General features: G+C 49.4%; 1 long non-coding RNA gene across 1 annotated transcript in view; it reads right to left on the reverse strand.

Annotated features, from left to right (window-relative positions):
- Positions 1-5,502: 5,502 nt before the first annotated feature.
- LOC130319570 (uncharacterized) overlaps positions 5,503-23,791 on the reverse strand; it is a 40,066-nt gene continuing 21,777 nt past the window's right edge. The window contains exons 2-3 of the long non-coding RNA XR_008865728.1: positions 17,959-18,031; positions 5,503-5,584 (exon numbers count right to left, since the gene is read on the reverse strand). This is a non-coding gene — a long non-coding RNA (uncharacterized LOC130319570). The remainder of the gene's footprint in view (positions 5,585-17,958; positions 18,032-23,791) is intronic.

The following is a 23,791-nucleotide window of genomic DNA, read 5'->3' on the forward strand; positions in this document are numbered from 1 at the left end:
GCTCTAATACAATGCTGACTCCCCTCCTGAGCTCTAATACAATGCTAACTCCCTAATCAAATACACTGCAGACCCCCCACTAATACAATGCCGACCCCCCTCCCCCTGTTATACTGCTGATCCCCTCCCCCTAATACACTGCTGTTCCCCTCCTCTCCCATCCCACCTAATACACTGCTGTTCCCCTCCCCTCCCCTTAATGCTGACCCCATTCCTCTCCCATCCCCCTAATACACTGCTGACCTCCCTCCCATTCCCCTAATACACTGCTCATCCCCCTCCCATCCCCCTAATACAATGCTGATCCACCCTCCCCCTAATACCATGCTGATCTCCTCTCCCCCTAATACAATGCAGATCCCTCTCCACCTAATACAATGCTGATTCCCCCATCCCCCTAATACAATGCTGATTTCCCCATCTCCCTAATACAATGCTGATTTCCCCATCCCCCAATACAATGCTTATTCCCCCATCCCCCTAATACAATGCTGACCCCCCTCCCTTTTCATCCCCCAAAAACCCTGCTGCCATCTCCCTAATACACTGCTGATCACTCCTCCCATCCCCCCTAATACAATGCTGATCCACCCCTCCCCCTAATACAATGCTGATCCCCCCGCCCCCCCCCTAATAAACTGCTGTATCCCACCCCTGTTCCCCTCCACTTTATACAATGCTGTTGTGTCCCCCCCCCCTCCCCCCCCGTCAGGGCCAGATTAAGGCTGCCTGGAAGACGGAGCACTTCTTTATGATGCCCCCCCCCCCCCGACAGATCCTTCACATTAGGTGCAGTATAGTTCCCCCACATTAGGTTGTAGTTCCCCCAGATTAGGTGCAGTATAAGTCCCCGCACATTATTGTTGGCAGTACAAGTCCCCGCACATTAGATGTGCAGTACAGTTCCCCCACATTAGGTGTGCACTACAGTTCCCCCACATTAGGTGTGCAGTACAGTTCCCCCACATTAGGTGTAGTATAGTTCCCCCACATTAGGTGCAGTACAGTTCCCCCACATTAGTTGTGCAGTACAGTTCCCCCACATTACGTGTGCAATACAATCCCCCCACATTAGGTGTGCAGTACAGTTCACCCAGATTAGGTGCTGTATAGTTCCCCCAGATTAGGTGCAGTACAGTTCCCCCACATTAGGTGCAGTACAGTTCCCCCACATTAGGTGCAGTACAGTTCCCCCACATTAGGTGCAGTACAGTTCCCCAACATTAGGTTGGCAGTATAGTTCCCCCACATTAGGTTGGCAATATAGTTCCCCACATTAGGTTGGCAGTATAGTCCTCCACACTAGTTTGGCAGTATAGTCCTCCACACTAGTTTGGCAGTATAGTCTTCATCATTAGGTGCAGTATAGTTCCCCACATTACGTGCAGTATAGTTCCCGACATTAGGTGCAGTATTGTCCCCCACATTAGGTGCAGTATAGTTACCCACATTAGGTGCAGTATAGCTCCCCCACATGGGGTGCAGTATAGTTCCCCACATTAGATGCAGTATACTTTTCCCACATTAGGTGCAGTATAGTTCCCCCACATTAGGTGCAGTATAGTATCCCACATTAGGTGCAGTATAGTTCCCCCACATTAGGTGCAGTATAGTTCCCCCACATTAGGTGCAGTATAGTCCCCCACATTAGGTGCAGTACAGTTCCCCCACAGACATTCAGCCTTCAGCCATATACAGTGTATGGTTGGAGGCTGTATGCCTGTTTACTGCCCCACTTCAGTATTCCGACCCCCACTCCGGGGTCACAATCTACTGCTATGGCCTATGGGCCACAGCAGTAGGTCCCTGGACCGGAGGTTGGATGGTCGGAACACTGAAGATGATGTGCCGCTGGTCATTTACCATGCGCGTGTGTCCTCCTCACTGCTCCGCTCTGCTCTGTTACTATGAGTGCACGCGCGAGATGTCAGTGACGTCCCTGCTTGCACTACCTCCCGGAGGCCCATGCGTTTTTGATGTTAACGCAGGGCCGCAGAGAGGTAACCGGGGCATCCTTGTGTCCTGAAAAGATTTTTCAGGACACAGGGATGTCCCTAATGTGACGCGTGCCCCCTGCGGGCACAGGGTCCGGAGCAGGCGCTGGATGGGGACAAAAATGCAGCCACATCTCAAAGCGGCCCCAGGGCCTGTGGCCCATCGGGAAATTTCCCAGTATTCCCGGAAGGCCAGTCCGGCCCTGTCCCTATGTTACCCATGTACACTCCTCTACACCCCCATCACCCCTCTGTCACCCATATACACCACTTTATCACCCATGTAGACTCCTCTACACACCTGTACACTCCTCTACACACACCTTAGCTCTAATACAATGCTAACTCCCTAATCAAATACACTGCAGACCCCCCCACTAATTCACTGCAGATTTCCTCCCCCTAATTTACTACAGCCCCCCCTAATACACTGCTGTTCCCCTCCTCTCCCATCCCCCCAAAATACACTGCTTTTTCCCTCCCCTCCCCTAATGCTGACCCCCTTCCTCTCCCATCCCCCCTAATACACTGCTGATCCCCCTCCCATCCCCCTAATACACTGCTGATCCCCCTCCCATCCCCCCTAATACAATGCTGATCCCTTCTCACCTAATACAATGCTGATCCACCCTCCCCCTAATACCATGCTGATCGCCCCTCCCCCTAATACAATGCTGAACCCCTCTCCCCCTAATACAATGCTGATGCCCCCTCCGCCTAATACAATGCTGATTCCCCCATCCCTCTAATACAATGCTGATCTCCCCATCCCCCTAATACAATGCTTATTCCCCCATCCCCCTAATACAATACTGATCACCCCCTCCCCCTAATACAATGCAGACCCCCTCCCCTTCCATCCCCCCAAAACACTGCTGCCATCCCCCCTAATACACTGCTGATCCCCCTGCCATCCCCCCTAACACACTGCTGATCCCCCTTCCATCTCCCCTAATACATTTCTGATCCACCCCTCCCCCTAATACAATGCTGATTCCCCCCAGCCCCCCTAATACACTGCAGTATTCCACCCCTGTCCCCCTCCACTTAATACAATGCTGTCCCCCCCCCCGGGCCAGTTTAAGGCTGCCTGGAAGACGGAGCACTTCATTATGATGCCCCCCCTCCCCGACAATTGCCCCGCATTAGGTGCAGTATAGCTCCCCCACATTAGGTTGTAGTTCCCCCAGATTAGGTGCAGTATAAGACCCCGCACATTAGGTTGGCAGTACAAGTCCCCACACATTAGGTGTGCAGTACAGTTCCCCCACAATAGGTGTGCAGTACAGTTCCCCCACATTAGGTGTGCAGTACAGTTCCCCCACATTGTGCATTGCGAGTCTCTCCCCTTTTTTTTTTCTTTACTCTTCAACTTAAGTAGGGGCGCCACGCAAATTTTTTGTCAGTGTTCTTATTCACAGTAATATTCTTATTAAGTGTTTTTCTAGTTTGATTAACCCTGATGGTCGCTTTGTGTGCCTTTATGGCGAATTTTGCCATGTGCCTTTTATATTGGCTGCAATATATCCCTCCCCCATATTCTAGTGATGTATTAAGGAGGGTGGTGTCCTTTATCTCTTCCCTGCCAGATGTGCTCCTTCTTCCGGTAGGAGATTTCAATAATCTTTTGAATCCGTCCATAGATTAATTTGGGGGTAGAGGGGCCCCTATAGAGTCTTCTGTTACCGGTCTGACTAGGTTTGTAGAGGAAGCTGGGTGGGTTGACTTATGGAGTCGGTGCAATTCTGCAGGTAGGCAGTATTCCTGCTACTCTAGTTCCCATGGTACTCTGTCACGTATTGATTTAGCGCTGGGTTATGACCTGTTCTTCCCATGGGTGGCGTTGGTGGAATATCTCCCCTTTCATTTATTGGATCATTCTCCTATTCATGTACACCTTAACTTCAGTTCTTGTGGGGGTCCTTGTGGCATCTTAATCCCTTCTGGTTTCAGGTACCCACAATAGGCCACACCCTGGTAGCGGATATTGAATCTTTCCTGGAAATTAATTGTGGCTCAGCTTCGCTGGGGGTAGTCTGGGATTCTCTGAAGGCTTTTGTCCGGGGTGTGTTTATTAGAGACATTACCACATGTAGATTGAAGAATCAAGGAATACAGGAGTTGTTGCAATTGCAGGTGCTTTCTGCTGAGAGGGAGTTCCTTGGGAGTCCATCTGGTGCTGTTCAGGTTCGCTGGCAGTCTTTGAGTACTCTACTGGATGACATCTACTGCACATGGTCGGATAATAAAGGTTTTTTTCAGCAGCAGCAATATTTTGAAAGTGGGGAAAGCAATGGCCGTTTATTGGCACATATGATTCGGGTGCAGCAGGGGTCCATGGCCATTCTCTTTCTCTGCAATGGTGCTGGGTCTCTGGTGCAGGAAGATGCTAAAATTCTTGGTGTGTTGGTCTCCTTTTATGAGGAGACGTATTCTTCCAAATTGTTTTATGATGATGTTACTGTGTATCAATTTGTTTCCTCTATCCCGGTGGCAGCCCTGTCGCAGACCCAGAGAGACTTCCTGAACATACTTTGAGAGAGTTGGAGGAGGCCCTGGGTAATTTGCAAAATCACCAAGTCATCAGGGGTGGATGGGCTACCCAATGAATATCTTAAACAATATAGTGATTTACTGCTTCATTAGTTACTAGTAGTTCTGCAGGCTGCTGAAGTTGAGAGGGGCTTAACTTCTTCTATGTCAGAGGCATTATTATAGTACTATTGCTGAAGCCTGGAAAGATTCACTTTTGGTGGGTTCTTACCGACCAATCTCATTGTTGTGTTCAAATATTAAACTTTTGCGTCATATGGGCTTCGGTCTTCAATTTCTGAAATGGGTTCAGTTGTTATACGCGGCTCCGGGGCCAGAATCAGGACTAACGGTCTACTCTCCCACTCTTTTCCCCTGGGTAGAGGCATGCGCCAGGGGTGTCCCCTGTCCCCTTTTCTTTTTGCTATAGCCATAGAAACCCTGGCCGTGTTGTTCGATCATCATTTTTCTTTTTCTTAATTTCCTTCCCTTAAAGCCTGGTTTAATATTCTCCTACTCCTAATGTGTCTTCCAACGCTTATCTTTTTCTTTTCTTTTTTGGCGACTGCTACATAGGGTTATAACATGGTGCTCTAGTTTATATTTGTCATAAGAACCTGGAGGTAGGTGTCATTCGTGGGGGTGGGGGGAAGAGGATGGGTGGTTGTTTAGATTTGTTCATGTGTGTTTTTTTATGTTTTGTCAAAAACTAAGCAAAAACCTTAATAAATCTTTCTGATTAAAAAAAATAAAAATATTGTTAAAGGGGATTCCTACAAATAAAAAACAGAGACTAAGGATCATAAATGTTGCTAATCTCTGTACCTGAGACAAGGTTGTGTTATATAAGAAGCTGTTCATAGACGATATACTTATTAACAACACATATATCTTCATGTATAAGGGAGAGACTAAAACATCTCTACAGGTCTAGATTTTACATCTAGCCTGATCGTTATCAGTAATTAATATAAATATTAATTACCTGTCTCGTGGTTCCTTTCTTGCAGCTGATGAGGGTATATGTCACGTTCACCTTCTCACCGGGCATCAGTCACCTGTAAAAAGACACCGGTATGATAACATGCTCCTTATACATGCTACAGACGCTAATATATTTAACACTCTAGGGCCAGAACTACTTATCTCAGGGATTATGAAACCACATAAGAAAAGGGAACACAAAATAAATAAATAAAGGAACACATTGGGATCTAGATTATTATTTTTTCTTACATAAAATGTTTTGTACATTTTAAATACTTTTTTTTATAAAATATTTTATCACATTTTTTTATAATATATAAAACAGTTAATCATGTAATAGGAATGTATGCCCTTTAATTCTGAAAGGGGGGGGCGTTGAATTATTTTATTAATTGTTTTACCCCTCTGTCCACCCTCTTTTATTCCCCTTGTCATCCTTGTCCACCCCTGTTAACTCCCTCCCCCCCGTCTCCCATGTCCACCCCCATTTCTCCCGAGTCCACCCTCTTGTCATCAATGTCTACCTTGGCCAACCCTTTCCAACCCCTGTTACCTATGTTCACCATCTCCGTCCACCCTTCTGACAACCCCCAACCCCCCCCTCCCCACATCTACCTCTCTGTCACCCATGTCCATTCCATATTCTCCCCTCTGTCCCTTTGTCACTCCTGTCCACCCTTATTTTACCCCCCTTGTCACCCTTGTCCACCCTTCTAACCCCCTGTCTCCCATGTACACCTTGGCCACCCCTATGTCACCCATGTTCACCCCCCCGACCCCCCATTCTCCACCCCACTGGCCACAACCTTGTCACCTATGTCCATCTGTTCTGTCCCTTTGTCACCCTTGTCCACCCCTCTGTCACCCCCTACACCCACCTGTCACCCATCTACACTCTTCTACACCCATCACCCTAGTCTTTCTCCCTCAACCTATTTACATTTCCTTCCCCACAAATATATATAAAATTAAAATATATAATCACGGATTTGCTGACCCACCATGTTGGCCTGTATTTGTTATTTTCCATTCTGCGATGATTGTTGCTCTTTTGGCCTATGTGTCGATATTATATGACCCAGTATTCACTTTCTGTACATGATGCGCTGCACTGGAGTTTTTGTTTTACTGTTTACTTTCAATAAAACATGTTTTGAATATATAAAAAAATATATATAATCACCACAGCCCAAGTTGCCTAACTTTAGACCCCTACATAATATAATCTAAAAATGCCTCATCTCAAAATCCCATGTCAGATGTTTCCCATCCTCCACTCTTTCCTGTGCTCTAATACAATGCTGACTCCCCTCCTGAGCTCTAATACAATGCTAACTCCCTAATCAAATACACTGCAGACCCCCCACTAATACAATGCCGACCCCCCTCCCCCTGTTCTACTGCTGATCCCCTCCCCCTAATACACTGCTGTTCCCCTCCTCTCCCATCCCCCTAATACACTGCTGACCTCCCTCCCATTCCCCTAATACACTGCTGATCCCCCTCCCATCCCCCTAATACAATGCTGATCCACCCTCCCCCTAATACCATGCTGATCTCCTCTCCCCCTAATACAATGCTGATCCCCCTCTCCCCCTAATACAAAGCTGATTCCCCCATCCCCCTAATACAATGCTGATTTCCCCATCTCCCTAATACAATGCTGATTTCCCCATCCCCCAATACAATGCTTATTCCCCCATCCCCCTAATACAATGCTGACCCCCCCTCCCTTTTCATCCCCCAAAAACCCTGCTGCCATCTCCCTAATACACTGCTGATCACTCCTCCCATCCCCCCTAATACAATGCTGATCCACCCCTCCCCCTAATACAATGCTGATCCCGCCGGCCCCCCCTAATAAACTGCTGTATCCCACCCCTGTTCCCCTCCACTTAATACAATGCTGTTGTTCCCCCCCCCCCCCCCCCGTCAGGGCCAGATTAAGGCTGCCTGGAAGACGGAGCACTTCTTTATGATGCCCCCCCCCCCCCCGACAGTTCCTTCACATTAGGTGCAGTATAGTTCCCCCACATTAGGTTGTAGTTCCCCCAGATTAGGTGCAGTATAAGTCCCCGCACATTATTGTTGGCAGTACAAGTCCCCGCACATTAGATGTGCAGTACAGTTCCCCCACATTAGGTGTGCACTACAGTTCCCCCACATTAGGTGTGCAGTACAGTTCCCCCACATTAGGTGTAGTATAGTTCCCCCACATTAGGTGCAGTACAGTTCCCCCACATTAGTTGTGCAGTACAGTTCCCCCACATTACGTGTGCAATACAATCCCCCCACATTAGGTGTGCAGTACAGTTCCCCCAGATTAGGTGCTGTATAGTTCCCCCAGATTAGGTGCAGTACAGTTCCCCCACATTAGGTGCAGTACAGTTCCCCCACATTAGGTGCAGTACAGTTCCCCCATTAGGTGCAGTACAGTTCCCCCACAACTTAGGTGCAGTACAGTTCCCCCACATTAGGTTGGCAGTATAGTTCCCCACATTAGGTTGGCAATATAGTTCCCCACATTAGGTTGGCAGTATAGTCCCTCCACACTAGTTTGGCAGTATAGTCCTCCACACTAGTTTGGCAGTATAGTCTTCATCATTAGGTGCAGTATAGTTCCCCACATTACGTACAGTATAGTTCCCGACATTAGGTGCAGTATTGTCCCCCACATTAGGTGCAGTATAGTTCCCCCACATTAGGTGCAGTATAGCTCCCCCACATTGGGTGCAGTATAGTTCCCCACATTAGATGCAGTATACTTTCCCCACATTAGGTGCAGTATAGTTCCCCCACATTAGGTGCAGTATAGTATCCCACATTAGGTGCAGTATAGTTCCCCCACATTAGGTGCAGTATAGTTCCCCCACATTAGGTGCAGTATAGTCCCCCACATTAGGTGCAGTACAGTTCCCCCACAGACATTCAGCCTTCAGTCATATACAGTGTATGGCTGGAGGCTGTATGCCTGTTTACTGCCCCACTTCAGTATTCCGACCCCCACTCCGGGGTCACAATCTACTGCTATGGCCTATGGGCCACAGCAGTAGGTCCCTGGACCGGAGGTTGGATGGTCGGAACACTGAAGATGACGTGCCACTGGTCATTTACCATGCGCGTGTGTCCTCCTCACTGCTCCGCTCTGCTCTGTTACTATGGGTGCACGCGCGAGATGTCAGTGACGTCCCTGCTTGCACTACCTCCCGGAGGCCCATGCGTTTTTGAAGTTAACGCAGGGCCGCAGAGAGGTAACCGGGGCATTCCTTGTGTCCTGAAAAGATTTATCAGGACACAGGGATGTCCCTAATGTGACGCGTGCCCCCTGCGGGCACAGGGTCCGGAGCAGGCGCTCCATAAGCGCCAATGATGATCCGGCCCTGGCGGCCCGCCGGATGGGGACAAAAATGCAGCCACATCTCAAAGCGGCCCCAGGGCCTGTGGCCCATCGGGAAATTTTCCAGTATTCCCGGTAGGCCAGTCCGGCCCTGCCCCTATGTTACCCATGTACACTCCTCTACACCCCCATCACCCCTCTGTCACCCATATACACCACTTTATCACCCATGTAGACTCCTCTACACACCTGTACACTCCTCTACACACCTTAGCTCTAATACAATGCTAACTCCCTAATCAAATACACTGCAGACCCCCCCACTAATTCACTGCAGATTCCCTCCCCCTAATTTACTACAGCCCCCCCCTAATACACTGCTGTTCCCCTCCTCTCCCATCCCCCCCTAATACACTGCTTTTTCCCTCCCCTCCCCTAATGCTGACCCCCTTCCTCTCCCATCCCCCCTAATACACTGCTGATCCCCCTCCCATCCCCCTAATACACTGCTGATCCCCCTCCCACCCCCCTAATACAATGCTGATCCCTTCTCACCTAATACAATGCTGATCCACCCTCCCCCTAATACCATGCTGATCGCCCCCTCCCCCTAATACAATGCTGAACCCCTCTCCCCCTAATACAATGCTGATCCCCCCTCCGCCTAATACAATGCTGATTCCCCCATCCCTCTAATACAATGCTGATCTCCCCATCCCCCCTAATACAATGCTTATTCCCCCATCCCCCTAATACAATGCTGATCACCCCCTCCCTCTAATACAATGCAGACCCCCTCCCCTTCCATCCCCCAAAACAATGCTGCCATCCCCCCTAATACACTGCTGATCCCCCTCCCATCCCCCCTAACACACTGCTGATCCCCCTTCCATCTCCCCTAATACATTTCTGATCCACCCCTCCCCCTAATACAATGCTGATTCCCCCCAGCCCCCCTAATACACTGCAGTATCCCACCCCTGTCCCCCTCCACTTAATACAATGCTGTCCCCCCCCCCCCCCCGGGCCAGTTTAAGGCTGCCTGGAAGACGGAGCACTTCATTATGATGCCCCCCCCCCCCCGACAATTGCCCCGCATTAGGTGCAGTATAGCTCCCCCACGTTAGGTTGTAGTTCCCCCAGATTAGGTGCAGTATAAGTCCCCGCACATTAGGTTGGCAGTACAAGTACCCACACATTAGGTGTGCAGTACAGTTCCTCCACAATAGGTGTGCAGTACAGTTCCCCCACATTAGGTGTGCAGTACAGTTCCCCCACATTGTGCATTGCGACTCTCTCCCCTTTTTTTTTCTTTACTCTTCAACTTAAGTAGGGGCGCCACGCAAATTTTTTGTCAATGTTCTTATTCACAGTAATATTCTTATTAAGTGTTTTTCTAGTTTGATTAACCCTGATGGTCGCTTTGTGTGCCTTTATGGCGAATTTTGCCATGTGCCTTTTATATTGGCTGCAATATATCCCTCCCCCATATTCTAGTGATGTATTAAGGAGGGTGGCGTCCTTTATCTCTTCCCTGCCAGATGTGCTCCTTCTTCCGGTAGGAGATTTCAATAATCTTTTGAATCCGTCCATAGATTAATTTGGGGGTAGAGGGGCCCCTATAGAGTCTTCTGTTACCGGTCTGACTAGGTTTGTAGAGGAAGCTGGGTGGGTTGACTTATGGAGTCGGTGCAATTCTGCAGGTAGGCAGTATTCCTGCTACTCTAGTTCCCATGGTACTCTGTCACGTATTGATTTAGCGCTGGGTTATGACCTGTTCTTCCCATGGGTGGCGTTGGTGGAATATCTCCCCTTTCATTTATTGGATCATTCTCCTATTCATGTACACCTTAACTTCAGTTCTTGTGGGGGTCCTTGTGGCACCTTAATCCCTTCTGGTTTCAGGTACCCACAATAGGCCACACCCTGGTAGCGGATATTGAATCTTTCCTGGAAATTAATTGTGGCTCAGCTTCGCTGGGGGTAGTGTGGGATTCTCTGAAGGCTTTTGTCCGGGTAGTGTTTATTAGAGACATTACCACATGTAGATTGAAGAATCAAGGAATACAGGAGTTATTGCAATTGCAGGTGCTTTCTGCTGAGAGGGAGTTCCTTGGGAGTCCATCTGGTGCTGTTCAGGTTCGCTGGCAGTCTTTGAGTACTCTACTGGATGACATCTACTGCACATGGTCAGATAATAAAGGTTTTTTTCAGCAGCAGCAATATTTTGAAAGTGGGGAAAGCAATGGCCGTTTATTGGCACATATGATTCGGGTGCAGCAGGGGTCCATGGCCATTCTCTTTCTCTGCAATGGTGCTGGGTCTCTGGTGCAGGAAGATGCTAAAATTCTTGGTGTGTTGGTCTCCTTTTATGAGGAGACGTATTTCTCCAAATTGTTTTATGATGATGTTACTGTGTATCAATTTGTTTCCTCTATCCCGGTGGCAGCCCTGTCGCAGACCCAGAGAGACTTCCTGAACATACTTTGAGAGAGTTGGAGGAGGCCCTGGGTAATTTGCAAAATCACCAAGTCATCAGGGGTGGATGGGCTACCCAATGAATATCTTAAACAATATAGTGATTTACTGCTTCATTAGTTACTAGTAGTTCTGCAGGCTGCTGAAGTTGAGAGGGGCTTAACTTCTTCTATGTCAGAGGCATTATTATAGTACTATTGCTGAAGCCTGGGAAAGATTCACTTTTGGTGGGTTTTTACCGACCAATCTCATTGTTGTGTTCAAATATTAAACTTTTGCGTCATATGGGCTTCGGTCTTCAATTTCGGAAATGGGTTCAGTTGTTATACGCGGCTCCGGGGCCAGAATCAGGACTAACGGTCTACTCTCCCACTCTTTTCCCCTGGGTAGAGGCATGCGCCAGGGGTGTCCCCTGTCCCCTTTTCTTTTTGCTATAGCCATAGAAACCCTGGCCGTGTTGTTCGATCATCATTTTTCATTTTCTTAATTTCCTTCCCTTATAGCCTGGTTTAATATTCTCCTACTCCTAATGTGTCTTCCAACGCTTATCTTTTTCTTTTCTTTTTTGGCGACTGCTACATAGGGTTATAACATGGTGTTCTAGTTTATATTTGTCATAAGAACCTGGAGGTAGGTGTCATTCGTGGGGGTGGGGGGAAGGGATGGGGGGTTGTTTAGATTTGTTCATGTGTGTTTTTTATGTTTTGTCAAAAACTAAGCAAAAACCTTAATAAATCTTTCTGATTAAAAAAAATAAAAATATTGTTAAAGGGGATTCCTACAAATAAAAAACAGAGACTAAGGATCATAAATGTTGCTAATCTCTGTACCTGAGACAAGGTTGTGTTATATAAGAAGCTGTTCATAGACGATATACTTATTAACAACACATATATCTTCATGTATAAGGGAGAGACTAAAACATCTCTACAGGTCTAGATTTTACATCTAGCCTGATCGTTATTGTCACGATGCCGGCTGGCAGGAGGCGGATCCTCTGTGCCAGAGAGGGATTGGCGTGGACCGTGCTAGTGGACCGTTCTAAGTCACTACTGGTATTCACCAGAGCCCGCCGCAAAGCGGGATGGTCTTGCTGTGGCGGTAGTGACCAGGTCGTATCCACTAGCAACGGGCTCGCTCAACCTCTCTGACTGCTGAAGATAGGCGCGGTACAAGGGAGTAGACAGAAGCAAGGTCGGACGTAGCAGAAGGTCGGGGCAGGCAGCAAGGATCGTAGTCAGGGGCAACGGCAGGAGGTCTGGAACACAGGCTAGGAACACACAAGGGAACGCTTTCACTGGCACAATGGCAACAAAATCCGGCGAGGGAGTGCAGGGGAAGTGAGGTATACATAGGGAGTGCACAGGTGAACACACTGATTAGAACCACTGCGCCAATCAGCGGCGCAGTGGCCCTTTAAATCGCAGAGACCCGGCGCGCGCGCGCCCTAGGGAGCGGGGCCGCGCGCGCCGGGACAGGACCGACGGAGAGCGAGTCAGGTACGGGAGCCGGGGTTGCGCATCGCGAGCGGGCGCCACCCGCATCGCGAATCGCATCCCGGCTGGAGGCGGTATCGCAGCGCACCCGGTCAGTGGATCCGACCGGGGCGCTGCGGAGCGAGAGTGTAGCGAGCGCTCCGGGGAGGAGCGGGGACCCGGAGCGCTCGGCGTAACAGTACCCCCCCCCTTGGGTCTCCCCCTCTACTTGGAGCCTGAGAACCTGAGGACCAGATTTTTATCTAGGATATTGTCCTCAGGTTCCCAGGATCTCTCTTCAGGACCACAGCCCTCCCAGTCAACCAAAAAGAAGGTTTTTCCTCTGACCTTTTTGGAGGCCAGAATCTCCTTTACGGGGAAAGATGTCAGAAGAACCGGAGACAGGAGTGGGAGAGATAAGTTTAGGAGAGAAACGGTTGATGATGAGTGGTTTAAGAAGAGAAACGTGAAAAGCATTAGGAATACGAAGAGAAGGAGGGAGGAGAAGTTTATAAGAGACAGGATTAATCTGGCACAGAATTTTGAAAGGACCAAGATAGCGTGGGTCCCAATTTGTAGCTAGGAACACGGAAGCGGACATATTTAGCGGAGAGCCATACCTTGTCTCCGGGAGAAAAAATGGGGGGAGCTCTTCTTTTCTTATCAGCAAACTTCTTCATGCGTGATGAAGCCTGTAAGAGAGAATTTTGGGTCTCTTTCCATATGGTGGAAAGATCACGAGATATTTCATCCACAGCGGGTACACCAGAGGGCAAGGGAGTAGGGAGGGGGGGAAGAGGGTGACGGCCGTACACCACGAAAAACGGGGATTGGAAGAAGATTCAGAAACTCTGAAGTTATACGAGAATTCGGCCCATGGTAGAAGATCTGCCCAGTCATCCTGGCGGGAGGAAACAAAATGCCGTAAATAATCACCCAGGACCTGGTTAATTCTTTCTACTTGCCCATTGGATTGAGGATGATAAGCAGAAGAAAAGTTTAATTTAATCTTGAGTTGTTTCAGAGAGCCCTCCAGAATCTAGACACGAATTGGACGCCTCTATCCGAGACGATCTGCGTGGGCAACCGTGAAGACGAAAAATGTGTACAAAAAATTGTTTTGCCAACTGAGGCGCAGAAGGAAGACCAGGAAGAGGGATGAAATGTGCCATCTTGGAGAATCGATCAACGACCACCCAAACAACAGTGTTGCCACGGGATGAGGGTAAGTCTGTAATAAAGTCCATACCAATCAGAGACCAAGGCTGTTCGGGAACAGACAGAGGATGAAGAAGGCCAGCGGGCTTCTGGCGAGGAGTCTTATCCCGGGCACAGACAGTGCAGGCTCGCACAAAATCCACAACATCCGTCTCCAGAGTCGGCCACCAATAGAAACGAGAGATGAGTTGCACGGATTTCTTGATGCCCGCATGACCTGCGAGATGGGAGGAGTGACCCCATTTGAGGATTCCGAGGCGTTGGCGTGGGGAGACGAAGGTCTTCCCTGGAGGAGTTTGCCTGATGGAGGCTGGAGAAGTGGAGATCAGGCAGTCCGGAGGAATGATGTGTTGCGGAGAGGGCTCTACTTCCGAGGCATCCGAGGAACGAGAGAGAGCATCGGCCCTAATGTTCTTATCGGCAGGCCGAAAGTGAATTTCAAAATTAAATCGGGCAAAGAACAGAGACCACCTGGCCTGGCGAGGATTCAGCCGTTGGGCAGACTGGAGATAGGAGAGGTTCTTGTGATCGGTGTAAATAATAACTGGAAATCTTGATCCCTCCAGCAGATGCCTCCATTCCTCAAGTGCTAATTTAATGGCTAGTAGCTCTCGATCCCCGATGGAGTAGTTCCTCTCCGCCGGAGAGAAGGTCTTAGAAAAAAAACCACAAGTAACAGCATGCCCGGAAGAATTTTTTTGTAGAAGGAGCGCTCCAGCTCCTACTGAGGAGGCATCAACCTCCAATAGGAAGGGTTTAGATGGGTCAGGTCTGGAGAGCACGGGAGCTGAAGAAAAGGCAGACTTGAGCTGTTTAAAGGCGTCTTCCGCTTGAGGAGGCCATGACTTAGGATTGACATTCTTTTTGGTTAAAGCCACGATAGGAGCCACAATGGTGGAAAAATGTGGAATAAATTGTCTGTAATAATTGGCGAACCCCAAAAAACGTTGGATAGCACGGAGTCCGGAGGGGCGTGGCCAATCTAAGACGGCAGAGAGTTTGTCTGGATCCATTTGTAGTCCCTGGCCAGAGACCAAGTATCCTAGGAAAGGAAGAGATTGACATTCAAACAGACATTTCTCCATTTTGGCATAAAGTTGATTGTCACGAAGTCTCTGAAGAACCATGCGGACATGCTGGCGGTGTTCTTCTAGGTTGGCAGAAAAAATCAGGATATCGTCCAGATACACAACAACACAGGAATATAAGAGATCACGAAAAATTTCATTAACAAAGTCTTGGAAGACGGCAGGGGCGTTGCACAGGCCAAAGGGCATGACCAGATACTCAAAGTGTCCATCTCTAGTGTTAAATGCCGTTTTCCATTCATCCCCCTCTCTGATGCGGATGAGATTATAAGCACCTCTTAAGTCCAGTTTGGTAAAGATGTGAGCACCTTGGAGGCGATCAAAGAGTTCAGAGATGAGAGGTAGAGGGTAGCGGTTCTTTACCGTGATTTTATTAAGACCGCGGTAGTCAATGCAAGGACGTAGGGAGCCATCTTTTTTGGACACAAAGAAAAATCCAGCTCCGGCAGGAGAGGAGGATTTGCGGATAAAGCCCTTTTTTAAATTTTCCTGGATGTACTCAGACATAGCAAGAGTCTCTGGGGCAGAGAGAGGATAAATTCTGCCCCGGGGTGGAGTAGTGCCCGGGAGGAGGTCAATAGGACAGTCATAAGGCCTGTGAGGAGGTAGAGTCTCAGCTTGTTTTTTGCAAAAAACATCCGCAAAGTCCATATAGGCCTTAGGGAGACCGGTTACAGGGGGAACCACAGGGTCACGGCAAGGAGTACTGGTAACCGGTTTAAGGCAGTCCTTGAAACAAGAGGGACCCCAACTCTTGATCTCCCCTGTGGACCAATCCAGGGTTGGGGAATGGTGTTGAAGCCAGGGTAGTCCAAGGAGAATTTCGGAAGTGCAATTGGAGAGGACCAAAAACTCAATTTTTTCGTGGTGAGGTCCGATGCACATTAGGAGGGGTTCCGTGCGGTAACGCACGGCACAGTCCAATCTTTCATTGTTAACGCAATTGATGTAGAGAGGTCTGGCGAGACTGATCACTGGGATGTTGAACCTGTTGATGAGAGAGGCCAGAATAAAGTTTCCTGCAGATCCGGAGTCCAAGAAGGCCTTAGTGGAGAAGGAGAAGGTAGAGGCCGATATCCGCACAGGCACAGTAAGACGTGGAGAAGCAGAGTTGACATCAAGGACAGTTTCACCTTTGTGCGGAGTCAGCGTACGTCTTTCCAGGCGGGGAGGACGGATAGGACAATCCTTCAGGAAGTGTTCGGTACCGGCACAGTACAGGCAAAGATTCTCCATGCGGCGTCGTGTCCTCTCTTGAGGTGTCAGGCGAGACCGGTCAACTTGCATAGCCTCCACGGCGGAAGGCACAGGAACGGATTGCAGAGGACCAGAGGAGAGAGGAGCCGGGGAGAAAAAACGCCTCGTGCGAACAAAGTCCATATCCTGGCGGAGCTCCTGACGCCTTTCGGAAAAACGCATGTCAATGCGAGTGGCTAGATGAATGAGTTCATGTAGGTTAGCAGGAATTTCTCGTGCGGCCAGAACATCTTTAATGTTGCTGGATAGGCCTTTTTTAAAGGTCGCGCAGAGGGCCTCATTATTCCAGGAAAGTTCTGAAGCAAGAGTACGGAATTGCACGGCGTACTCGCCAACGGAAGAATTACCCTGGACCAGGTTCAGCAAGGCAGTCTCAGCAGAAGAGGCTCGGGCAGGTTCCTCAAAGACACTTCGAACTTCCGAGAAGAAGGAGTGTACAGAGGCAGTGACGGGGTCATTGCGGTCCCAGAGCGGTGTGGCCCATGACAGAGCTTTTCCAGACAGAAGGCTGACTACGAAAGCCACCTTAGACCTTTCAGTAGGAAACTGGTCCGACATCATCTCCAAGTGCAGGGAACATTGTGAAAGAAAGCCACGGCAAAATTTAGAGTCCCCATCAAATTTATCCGGCAAGGATAGTCGTAGGCCTGAGGCGGCCACTCGCTGCGGAGGAGGTGCAGGAGCTGGCGGAGGAGATGATTGCTGAAGCTGTGGTAGTAGCTGCTGTAGCATCACGGTCAGTTGAGACAGCTCGTGGCCTTGTTGCGCTATCTGTTGTGAGTGCTGGGCGACCACCGTGGTGAGGTCAGCGACATCTGGCAGAGGTACTTCAGCGGGATCCATGGCCGGATCTACTGTCACGATGCCGGCTGGCAGGAGGCGGATCCTCTGTGCCAGAGAGGGATTGGCGTGGACCGTGCTAGTGGACCGGTTCTAAGTCACTACTGGTATTCACCAGAGCCTGCCGCAAAGCGGGATGGTCTTGCTGCGGCGGTAGTGACCAGGTCGTATCCACTAGCAACGGCTCAACCTCTCTGACTGCTGAAGATAGGCGCGGTACAAGGGAGTAGACAGAAGCAAGGTCGGACGTAGCAGAAGGTCGGGGCAGGCAGCAAGGATCGTAGTCAGGGGCAACGGCAGGAGGTCTGGAACACAGGCTAGGAACACACAAGGGAACGCTTTCACTGGCACAATGGTAACAATATCCGGCGAGGGAGTGCAGGGGAAGTGAGGTATACATAGGGAGTGCACAGGTGAACACACTGATTAGAACCACTGCGCCAATCAGCGGCGCAGTGGCCCTTTAAATCGCAGAGACCCGGCGCGCGCGTGCCCTAGGGAGCGGGGACGCGCGCGCCGGGACAGGACCGACGGAGAGCGAGTCAGGTACGGGAGCCGGGGTGCGCATCGCGAGCGGGCGCCACCCGCATCGCGAATCGCATCCCGGCTGGAGGCGGCATCGCAGCGCACCCGGTCAGTGGATCCGACCGGGGCGCTGCGGGAGCGAGAGTGTAGCGAGCGCTCCGGGGAGGAGCGGGGACCCGGAGCGCTCGGCGTAACAGTTATCAGTAATTAATATAAATATTAATTACCTGTCTCGTGGTTCCTTTCTTGCAGCTGATGAGGGTATATGTCACGTTCACCTTCTCACCGGGCATCAGTCACCTGTAAAAAGACACCGGTATGATAACATGCTCCTTATACATGCTACAGACGCTAATATATATAACACTCTAGGGCCAGAACTACTTATCTCAGGGATTATGAAACCACATAAGAAAAGGGAACACAAAATAAATAAATAAAGGAACACATTGGGATCTAGATTATTATTTTTTCTTACTTAAAATATTTTGTACATTTTAAATACTTTTTTTATAAAATATTTTATCACATTTTTTTATAATATATAAAACAGTTAATCATGTAATAGGAATGTATGCCCTTTAATTCTGAAAGGGGGGGCGTTGAATTATTTTATTAATTGTTTTACCCCTCTGTCCACCCTCTTTTATTCCCCTTGTCATCCTTGTCCACCCCTGTTAACTCCCGCCCCCCCCCCCGTCTCCCATTTCCACCCCCATTTCTCCCGAGTCCACCCTCTTGTCATCAATGTCTACCTTGGCCAACCCTTTCCAACCCCTGTTACCTATGTTCACCATCTCCGTCCACCCTTCTGACAACCCCCAACCCCCCCCCCACATCTACCTCTCTGTCACCCATGTCCATTCCCTATTCTCCCCTCTGTCCCTTTGTCACTCCTGTCCACCATTATTTTACCCCCTTGTCACCCTTGTCCACCCTTCTAACCCCCTGTCTCCCATGTACACCTTGGCCACCCCTATGTCACCCATGTTCACCCCCCCATTCTCCACCCCACTGGCCACAACCTTGTCACCTATGTCCATCTGTTCTGTCCCTTTGTCACCCTTGTCCACCCCTCTGTCACCCCCTACACCCACCTGTCACCCATCTACACTCTTCTACACCCATCACCCTAGTCTTTCTCCCTCAACCTATTTACATTTCCTTCCCCACAAATATATATAATATTAAAATATATAATCACGGATTTGCTGACCCACCATGTTGGCCTGTATTTGTTATTTTCCATTCTGCGATGATTGTTGCTCTTTTGGCCTATGTGTCGATATTATATGACCCAGTATTCACTTTCTGTACATGATGCGCTGCACTGGAGTTTTTGTTTTACTGTTTACTTTCAATAAAACATGTTTTGAATATATAAAAAAATATATATAATCACCACAGCCCAAGTTGCCTAACTTTAGACCCCTACATAATATAATCTAAAAATGCCTCATCTCAAAATCCCATGTCAGATGTTTCCCATCCTCCACTCTTTCCTGTGCTCTAATACAATGCTGACTCCCCTCCTGAGCTCTAATACAATGCTAACTCCCTAATCAAATACACTGCAGACCCCCCACTAATACAATGCCGACCCCCCTCCCCCTGTTATACTGCTGATCCCCTCCCCCTAATACACTGCTGTTCCCCTCCTCTCCCATCCCCCCTAATACACTGCTGTTCCCCTTCCCTCCCCCTAATGCTGACCCCATTCCTCTCCCATCCCCCTAATACACTGCTGACCTCCCTCCCATTCCCCTAATACACTGCTGATCCCCCTCCCATCCCCCTAATACAATGTTGATCCACCCTCCCCCTAATACCATGCTGATCTCCTCTCCCCCTAATACCATGCTGATCTCCTCTCCCCCTAATACAATGCTGATCCCCTCTCCCCCTAATACAATGCTGATTCCCCCATCCCCCTAATACAATGCTGATTTCCCCATCTCCCTAATACAATGCTGATTTCCCCATCCCCCAATACAATGCTTATTCCCCCCATCCCCCTAATACAATGCTGACCCCCCTCCCTTTTCATCCCCCAAAAACCCTGCTGCCATCTCCCTAATACACTGCTGATCACTCCTCCCATCCCCCCTAATACAATGCTGATCCACCCCTCCCCCTAATACAATGCTGATCCCCCCGGCCCCCCCTAATAAACTGCTGTATCCCACCCCTGTTCCCCTCCACTTAATACGATGCTGTTGTCCCCCCCCCCCCCCCCCCGTCAGGGCCAGATTAAGGCTGCCTGGAAGACGGAGCACTTCTTTATGATGCCCCCCCCCTCCCGACAGTTCCTTCACATTAGGTGCAGTATAGTTCCCCCACATTAGGTTGTAGTTCCCCCAGATTAGGTGCAGTATAAGTCCCCGCACATTATTGTTGGCAGTACAAGTCCCCGCACATTAGATGTGCAGTACAGTTCCCCCACATTAGGTGTGCACTACAGTTCCCCCACATTAGGTGTGCAGTACAGTTCCCCCACATTAGGTGTAGTATAGTTCCCCCACATTAGGTGCAGTACAGTTCCCCCACATTAGTTGTGCAGTACAGTTCCCCCACATTACGTGTGCAATACAATCTCCCCACATTAGGTGTGCAGTACAGTTCCCCCAGATTAGGTGCTGTATAGTTCCCCCAGATTAGGTGCAGTACAGTTCCCCCACATTAGGTGCAGTACAGTTCCCCCACATTAGGTGCAGTACAGTTCCCCCACATTAGGTGCAGTACAGTTCCCCCACATTAGGTTGGCAGTATAGTTCCCCACATTAGGTTGGCAATATAGTTCCCCACATTAGGTTGGCAGTATAGTCCTCCACACTAGTTTGGCAGTATAGTCCTCCACACTAGTTTGGCAGTATAGTCTTCATCATTAGGTGCAGTATAGTTACCCACATTACGTGCAGTATAGTTCCCGACATTAGGTGCAGTATTGTCCCCCACATTAGGTGCAGTATAGTTCCCCCACATTAGGTGCAGTATAGCTCTCCCACATTGGGTGCAGTATAGTTCCCCACATTAGATGCAGTATACTTTCCCCACATTAGGTGCAGTATAGTTCCCCCACATTAGGTGCAGTATAGTATCCCACATTAGGTGCAGTATAGTTCCCCCACATTAGGTGCAGTATAGTTCCCCCACATTAGGTGCAGTATAGTCCCCCACATTAGGTGCAGTACAGTTCCCCCACAGACATTCAGCCTTCAGCCATATACAGTGTATGGCTGGAGGCTGTATGCCTGTTTACTGCCCCACTTCAGTATTCCGACCCCCACTCCGGGGTCACAATCTACTGCTATGGCCTATGGGCCACAGCAGTAGGTCCCTGGACCGGAGGTTGGATGGTCGGAACACTGAAGATGACGTGCCGCTGGTCATTTACCATGCGCGTGTGTCCTCCTCACTGCTCCGCTCTGCTCTGTTACTATGGGTGCACGCGCGAGATGTCAGTGACGTCCCTGCTTGCACTACCTCCCGGAGGCCCATGCGTTTTTGAAGTTAACGCAGGGCCGCAGAGAGGTAACCGGGGCATCCTTGTGTCCTGAAAAGATTTTTCAGGACACAGGGATGTCCCTAATGTGACGCGTGCCCCCTGCGGGCACAGGGTCCGGAGCAGGCGCTCCATAAGCGCCAATGATGATCCGGCCCTGGCGGCCGCCGGATGGGGACAAAAATGCAGCCACATCTCAAAGCGGCCCCAGGGCCTGTGGCCCATCGGGAAATTTTCCAGTATTCCCGGTAGGCCAGTCCGGCCCTGCCCCTATGTTACCCATGTACACTCCTCTACACCCCCATCACCCCTCTGTCACCCATATACACCACTTTATCACCCATGTAGACTCCTCAACACACCTGTACACTCCTTTACACACCTTAGCTCTAATACAATGCTAACTCCCTAATCAAATACACTGCAGACCCCCCCACTAATTCACTGCAGATTCCCTCCCCCTAATTTACTACAGCCCCCCCCTAATACACTGCTGTTCCCCTCCTCTCCCATCCCCCCTAATACACTGCTTTTTCCCTCCCCTCCCCTAATGCTGACCCCCTTCCTCTCCCATCCCCCCTAATACACTGCTGATCCCCCTCCCATCCCCCTAATACACTGCTGATCCCCCTCCCATACCCCCTAATACAATGCTGATCCCTTCTCACCTAATACAATGCTGATCCACCCTCCCCCTAATACCATGCTGATCGCCCCTCCCCCTAATACAATGCTGAACCCCTCTCCCCCTAATACAATGCTGATCCCCCCTCCGCCTAATACAATGCTGATTCCCCCATCCCTCTAATACAATGCTGATCTCCCCATCCCCCTAATACAATGCTTATTCCCCCATCCCCCTAATACAATACTGATCACCCCCTCCCCCTAATACAATGCAGACCCCCTCCCCTTCCATCCCCCCAAAACACTGCTGCCATCCCCCCTAATACACTGCTGATCCCCCTCCCATCCCCCCTAACACACTGCTGATCCCCCTTCCATCTCCCCTAATACATTTCTGATCCACCCCTCCCCCTAATACAATGCTGATTCCCCCCAGCCCCCCTAATACACTGCAGTATCCCACCCCTGTCCCCCTCCACTTAATACAATGCTGTCCCCCCCCCCCCCCCTGGGCCAGTTTAAGGCTGCCTGAAAGACGGAGCACTTCATTATGATGCCCCCCCCCCGACAATTGCTCCGCATTAGGTGCAGTATAGCTCCCCCACATTAGGTTGTAGTTCCCCCAGATTAGGTGCAGTATAAGACCCCGCACATTAGGTTGGCAGTACAAGTCCCCACACATTAGGTGTGCAGTACAGTTCCCCCACAATAGGTGTGCAGTACAGTTCCCCCACATTAGGTGTGCAGTACAGTTCCCCCACATTGTGCATTGCGACTCTCTCCCCTTTTTTTTTTCTTTACTCTTCAACTTAAGTAGGGGCGCCACGCAAATTTTTTGTCAGTGTTCTTATTCACAGTAATATTCTTATTAAGTGTTTTTCTAGTTTGATTAACCCTGATGGTCGCTTTGTGTGCCTTTATGGCGAATTTTGCCATGTGCCTTTTATATTGGCTGCAATATATCCCTCCCCCATATTCTAGTGATGTATTAAGGAGGGTGGTGTCCTTTATCTCTTCCCTGCCAGATGTGCTCCTTCTTCCGGTAGGAGATTTCAATAATCTTTTGAATCCGTCCATAGATTAATTTGGGGGTAGAGGGGCCCCTATAGAGTCTTCTGTTACCGGTCTGACTAGGTTTGTAGAGGAAGCTGGGTGGGTTGACTTATGGAGTCGGTGCAATTCTGCAGGTAGGCAGTATTCCTGCTACTCTAGTTCCCATGGTACTCTGTCACGTATTGATTTAGCGCTGGGTTATGACCTGTTCTTCCCATGGGTGGCGTTGGTGGAATATCTCCCCTTTCATTTATTGGATCATTCTCCTATTCATGTACACCTTAACTTCAGTTCTTGTGGGGGTCCTTGTGGCATCTTAATCTTTTCTGGTTTCAGGTACCCACAATAGGCCACACCCTGGTAGTGGATATTGAATTTTTCCTGGAAATTAATTGTGGCTCAGCTTCGCTGGGGGTAGTGTGGGATTCTCTGAAGGCTTTTGTCCGGGGTGTGTTTATTAGAGACATTACCACATGTAGATTGAAGAATCAAGGAATACAGGAGTTGTTGCAATTGCAGGTGCTTTCTGCTGAGAGGGAGTTCCTTGGGAGTCCATCTGGTGCTGTTCAGGTTCGCTGGCAGTCTTTGAGTACTCTACTGGATGACATCTACTGCACATGGTCGGATAATAAAGGTTTTTTTCAGCAGCAGCAATATTTTGAAAGTGGGGAAAGCAATGGCCGTTTATTGGCACATATGATTCGGGTGCAGCAGGGGTCCATGGCCATTCTCTTTCTCTGCAATGGTGCTGGGTCTCTGGTGCAGGAAGATGCTAAAATTCTTGGTGTGTTGGTCTCCTTTTATGAGGAGACGTATTCCTCCAAATTGTTTTATGATGATGTTACTGTGTATCAATTTGTTTCCTCTATCCCGGTGGC

This window comes from Hyla sarda, unplaced genomic scaffold (assembly GCF_029499605.1).
Source record: "Hyla sarda isolate aHylSar1 unplaced genomic scaffold, aHylSar1.hap1 scaffold_2141, whole genome shotgun sequence".
NCBI classification, from domain to species: domain Eukaryota; kingdom Metazoa; phylum Chordata; class Amphibia; order Anura; family Hylidae; genus Hyla; species Hyla sarda.